Below are 6,599 nucleotides of genomic sequence, written 5' to 3' on the forward strand. Positions count from 1 at the left end.
ATTGGACCAGGCAACTCAGCTGTAGGCAAGTTTAAAGATTTTGACAAGAATGGGTGAATTGTCACTTGGCCTCTGGATTGATGAATTTGGGTCCACTAAGGATTGGTGGATAGCTGACACTTGTGCCCCCGTGTCTCTCCATGCGATAACCTTCTTTCCACCCATTCTCAAGGTTTCCCTTTGCTCCGAGGGTATTTGAGAGGCATCTGGGCCTGGGGATCTTTGGTGTGATTGTGGTGTAATGAACTGTAATCGGTTGGGGTTCTTGGGGCAGTGGGCCTTTATATGTCCCAGTTCATTACATTTAAAACATCGCCCAGCTGACTGGTCACTGGGCTGGTGGATTGCTGGAGACTGGTGAGGTGGGACAATAAGGTGTCTGAGGCTTTCCCTGGGTTGTAGGTGGGGCCTTGGGTTGCCCCTGGTGATAGGGTTTAGTTTCGGTTTGCCCCCTCTGATATTCACTCCAACTGCTAGTAGGTTTTTTCTTTTCTGCCACTTCCACCCATCTGGCTTCAATCTCCCCCGCTTCGGTTACAGTTTTGGGCTTCCCATCTAGGATGTACCTATCTATTTCCTCAGGAGCACCCTGTAAGAACTGCTCCATTTGCATTAGGAAGGACAGCTCTTCTAGAGATTTAGCACTTGCTCCTGATATCCAGGCATCCCAATTCTTTCCAATGTGGTAGGCATGTCGGGTGAATGACACATCTGGTTTCCACCTTAGGGCTCTGAACCGCCGACGGGCATGCTCAGGTGTTAGCTCCATTCTGATTCTGGCCTTGTTTTGAAAAAGTTTATAATCATTCATGTTCTCCTTAGGCATTTCAGCCGCCAGCACTGCTAAGGGTCCACTGAGCTGTGGCCTCAGCTCTATCATGTACTGGTCTGTAGAGATGCTGTACCCATGGCAGGCCCTTTCAAAATTTTCTAAGAAGGCTTCAGTATCATCACTTGCCTTGTAGGTGGGGAATTTTCTGGGATGGGAAGCAGTACCTGGAGAAGGGTTGTTAGGGTTGGCTGGTACATCCTGCTTAGCCCTTGCTAATTCCAGGGCATGCTTGTGGGCCTCTCTCTGGATCTCCATCTCTTTTTCTTTTGCTTCCATAGCTCTTTTGTTGGCAGCCTCTTCTCTGGCCATCTGTCTGTCATGTTCCTTTTGGTCCTCCTCAGCCTGGAGTTTGGCCAATTCTAGTTGTTGCTGTATGGTTTTTTTCTCCTTGCCTGACATTTTTCCCTGCTCTGCCTGAGCTATCTTGGTTTGCGAGGCAAACAAACAAACAGGTATCTCTCCTTCACTGCTTCCTCAGCATCTCAAAGGAGGAAAAAAAAATCTGGCTTTTAGTTCCTAAAAAATCCCTCACCGCTGCTCACCATGTCAAGGTTCCTTCCCCACTCTGAACTTTAGCGTACAGATGTGGGGACCTGCATGGACACTTCCAAGCTTAATTACTGGCTTAGATCAGGTATTGCTGCCACCAACAAGGAAAAATCAATCAGGTATTAAGAAAAAAGGCTTTTAATTAAAGAAAAGAAAGGTAAAAGAAAACATACCATCTACTCTCACAAACAGCAGATTTCAAACACAGAGGATGTTCCCCTGGGCACAAATTTAGTTACACAAAAAAAATACCTAAATATCCAATTTGATTCTACCTCTAATTGCACAAGACAGGTTACAAAGAAATAAACGTCAACCTATTTATCCCTTTCGAAACTTACAACCCTGATAAGAGGCTGGTTCCTTGATCTTTTTCACTCTGGCTGAAACTGAAACTCTCAACAAAGGAAAAACTTCCCTCCTTCCTTTTGAAACATCTTGTTCCCCCATTGGTCCCTCTGGTCAGGTGTTATCTAGGCTAGGTGAACTTTTTAACCTTTTACAGGTAATAGAGGCATTAACCCTTAACCACTTGTTTATGACAGGGCCACATTAGCCAAACCCTGCTGGAGACACAGGCCCAGCCATTTAGCAAAAGGCAGCCCCAGCTGGAGAAAACAGGATTTAAACCGCAGAAGCCAGGGGAGCAGGGGGCTAATCAGAGAAGTTCTGATTCAGAGCTGGTTAGTGAGTCTCACATTGGTGTGGGCTGTAATCTCTGTTCTGCTGTTTACTGTAGCAGTGATGGATGTCTTTTCTTTACAAGCTGACTTATTTTTCTGCTGCTGTCATGACTAGAAGCCGCATCTGAGATTGGGACCACACAGTGCGAAGGCACTGTCCTGTCCCTGACCTAAAGAGTTTGCAGTTTTAGCAAAGACATAGTCAAGGTGGGAGGAGAAATAGAGGCACGGAGAATTGACTTATCCGATGTCACAGAACAGGTGACTGGAAAAGTCAGGAATACAGCTCAGGTCTCCAGTCCCATACATTAGCCACTAGCCCTGGGATGGGCCAACTATGGCCCGTAGGCCCCGTGTCACTCCAGGAAGCAGCGGGCACCACATCGCTGCAGCCCCTGATGGTGGGGGTGGGAGGGCAGAGGGTTCCACACTCTGCTCTTGCCTGTGGGTACCTACTCCGAAGCTCCCTTGGGTGGGAACAGGGAACTGTGGACAATGGGAGCTTCAGTGAACGTACCCACAAGCAAGGGCAGCATGTGAAGCCTTCTGCCCTCCTCCAGGGGCCACAGAGAGGTGGTGCTGGCCACTTCCTGGAGCAGTGTGGGGCCAGGGCCAGGGCAGCCAGGCAGGCAGGCAGGAAGCTGCCCTGGCCCCAGTGTGAGTCGCTGCCACCCCAGAGTCACTCCAAGTAAACGGTGCTGGGTCAGAGCCCGAATCCCTGCTGCACCACACACCCCAACTCCCTGCCCTGAGCCCCCCTCCTGCACCCCAACCCCCTGCCCTGAGCCCCCTGCTGCACCCCACATCCCTTCTGCACCCAACCTCCTTCCCTGATCCCCCTCATACATCCAGAACTCCTTCTCTGTCTCGACCCCCTGCCCTGAGCCCCTTCCTGCACACCACACCCCTTCCAACACCCCACACTCTCTCCTGTGCCCCAACCCCCTTCCCTGGCCCTGTATGCAATTTCCACACCCAGATGTGGCCCTTGGGCCAAAACGTTTGCCCGCCTCTGCACTAGACCATGCTGCATCTCAACCAACCTGCTTGTTCGCTATGACAAAGATGGAAGAGGCCTTCAGGTGCTGGCCCTTAGACACTGTGGCTAGATGTTACTGAGATAGTGTTCCCCACCTGTCCGTGTCCCTTGGTCAGTGCACACTTTTTCCCGCTAATATCTTTTCATAAGACTTGTCTAGTGTAGTTTTCAATAACTAAGTTGAAGGAGCTTCCACCATTTTTTCTCTGGAAGACAAATCCACATCCTGCAGGTCTCACTGTCAGGACACTCTTCCTGCTCTTTAGCTTCCATTTTCCTTGTCTTAATTTCATCTCAGTGCGCCTAGTTCTAGTTATTTAAATATTTCCCCATTCTCTGGGTTGTAATTGGCCAAAATGGAAAAACCAGAATACTCCATTCTCATTGCTGCGGGATGCTGTGAAGGCCAAAACAATAATTGGGCTCAAAAAAGAACTTGGTAGGTTCCTGGATGAGAGGCCTGTTATTGGCTGTTAACCAGAAGGTCAGGGATGTAACCCCACATTCTGGGTGTCCACAAACTGTTGACTGCCAGAAGCTGGGAAAGGGTGATGGGGAATGGATCACTTGATGATTATCTGTTCTGTTCATTCCCTATGAAGCACCTAGCATTGGCCACTGTCAGCAGACAGGATACTGGGCTAGATGGACTCTTGGTGTGACCCAGGATGGCTGTTCTCATGTTCTTATGTCCATGTTATTTTTGAACTAATGGGATAACAATACACGTGTGATCTATGAAGGTATTTATACAGCTGCCATCACTGTAGTGTCTTTGCATCTCCTGGCTGTTAATTAATATACTAACACAGCACCCCAGAGAGAGAGAGAGAGAGAGAGAGAGAGAGAGAGAGAACATGGTTATCTCCATTTTACAAACGGAGAAACGAGGTACAGAATGATGAAATGATTTTCCCATGGTCCAGTGGCCTTCACCGAAAGATGAGGGAAGAGCTACAAGAATGATTCCAGGGTGGAAAAGCATGCTTTACTGTCAGAGTCATCACTCTTTCAATCTGTGTAGCTTCAATTGACTTGGTCACAGTCTGGAAGTTCTTCCATGGGGAGAAGATCCCTTATGCAAGGGGAGTCTTTCATTTGGCAGATAAAGACATACAAGATCTAAAGACTGGAAGCTGAACCATGGCAAGCAGGAAATAAGGCACACATTTTTAATGACAAAGGTATTTGACCATTGAAACAAATTACCAAGGGATGCAGTGGATTCTTTAAAAAGCACCTTCTAGACTAACAAGACTTATTGGAGCATGAATTTTCGTGGACGAATACCCACTTTGTCAGACACACGTCATTCTTTAAAAGTAGCAGAGAATCCTGTGGCACCTTATAGACTAACAGACATTTTGGAGCATGAGCTTTCATGGGTGAATACCCACTTCGTCAGATGCATGTAGTGGAAATTTCCAGGGGCAGGTATATATATGCAGGCAAGCCAGAGATAATGAGGTTAGTTCAAACCATGTCATTCTATATCACTTCATATCCTTAAATCAAGGTTGAACTAGAGTGTATGTTTTAGAAAGGGACTTCCACCCAGAAGGTACTGGCAGGAGGGAGGAATCACTGGATGGAATTCTAGGGCCCATGTTATACTGGACTATATGATCAGACCGGTCCCTTCTGGCCTTAAAATCTGTAACCCAGAGTAACCCTTCTTGTTACCCTTGACATCCCTTGCTAGCTGCAACTCCACTTGTGTTTTGGCCTTCCTGATTACACTCCTGCATGCTCGAGCAATATTTTCATTCTCCTCCCTAGTCATCTAATATTTATATTTATGCCCGTATCTATAACTTTCACTCCATGCACTGAAGAAGTGGTGTTTTTTTGTTTTTTTTCTCCCACGAAAGCTTATGCCCAAATAAATCTATTAGTCTTGAAGGTACCGCCGGACCCCTGGTTGTCTTCATTGTAAATAGAAGCAGAGGTGCCACAGCGTGAGCAGTGGGGAAGGCCAGCCTCCCACACACCTAACTCAAGGTTCCAGTTGGCTTGAACTTGGCGCTTCACACTACCGTGGCCCCTGCTGTGTGTAGCATTCTGTCTGTATCAGAGCTGGGAACAACTGTGACATTATCTCAATAACATTGACCATGTAGATTATTGTTGCTACCGCTGTTATATAACTGCAACAAATCTTGTACAAACTATGGCAAGTAAGGTGTCTAAGGAAAGGATAGGATTTGCTGAATATGGTTATACCATTTGCATGCATATATAATATTTATATTTGAAGGTATGAGCACTGGCTCTATCCCTGTATTTCAAATATTTTTGCTCCTGGAGTAACACCCACAAGGTATTTATCTTGCACATCTTGATGGGGCTATTCAAGTTAGGTGACCTATCAAAAGAACACATAGCTAACAATGGATGATACCCATCTACATGGAATGGACTTTCCTGTGAACATTCCATCTGAAGTTTAGGTAATGGCCTCTGCTGTGACTAAGCGAATCATGCTGGAGAAGTGACTTGCCCATGTGACTCCAAATACCATCTTCTTCCCTGTGATTTTCCATTAGCTGTGCTGAGGGTTGTGTTTGAAAGAATGGGTTTCTCTCCACATGGTCGAAGCTATGAAAGGCCCAGGAAACACCTCCATTTTGCCTTTTTCCTGCTCCAGGCTCTTTCCTGTTCAAATCTCTGGACTACGGAGTTATAGAAATGGGAACATTCTAACCAAGGGATTGAGGACCTTCCAGTGATTTGGAAGCAACCAGAGATTTGATTTAAGCCAGCAGTTTATTCCATCACTGCTACAAGCTTGAGCTAAGGACTTTGCAATTGTTGCATGTATTTGATTTCTTTGACCAAATTTAACTTTCTTTCTTTCTTTCTTTCTTTCTTTCTTTCAATAAACTTTTAGATTTTAGATACCAAAGGCTAATTGTCCACTTCCTAGGGCAGGGAGATGGCCCATGGATCCCCACAGCTGCCCACAAGGCTCTTACTATGGCCCGGCTGTGTCTCTTCAGTCCCTGAGGCCCTGCCTCCCAACCAGGCTGGAAGCTGGAGCCAGACAGGGGTAAGAGCCACAGAGGCAGCTGTGCAGAGTCACAGACCCTCCTCCTGTCCTGGATGGAGAGTCCAGGGGGTGGGGAAATGGGCTAGTGGCTGGTTCCAGGGTGATGGAGGATCCCGGGCTCCCTGCTTGGCTGTGGCTTCTGGCTTGGTAGGGGGGCAGGACTTCAAGGTGAAGAGGAAGGACAGGGGTGGGTACATGGAGGGGACGGGACCTCATAGCCCCCCTACTTTTAGGAAGAATCCATCACCCTTGCTGCCTCTAAGGGCCCAGAGTGCAGCTGAGCCTCCCGGGCCTGCTCCACCTCATCCTCTCTGCTGAGATTCCTGCTACTGTTGTGCCACAATAATCAAGGCTGAGCCAGCCAAACCCAATACCCACCTGAAGGGTAACCCTCACATCACTTTCCCTTCCCTCCCCGCCACAGGTGTTCACTCCTCCCAAGCAGAG

This window comes from Gopherus flavomarginatus, chromosome 1, assembly GCF_025201925.1.
Source record: "Gopherus flavomarginatus isolate rGopFla2 chromosome 1, rGopFla2.mat.asm, whole genome shotgun sequence".
Lineage (NCBI taxonomy): Eukaryota > Metazoa > Chordata > Testudines > Testudinidae > Gopherus > Gopherus flavomarginatus.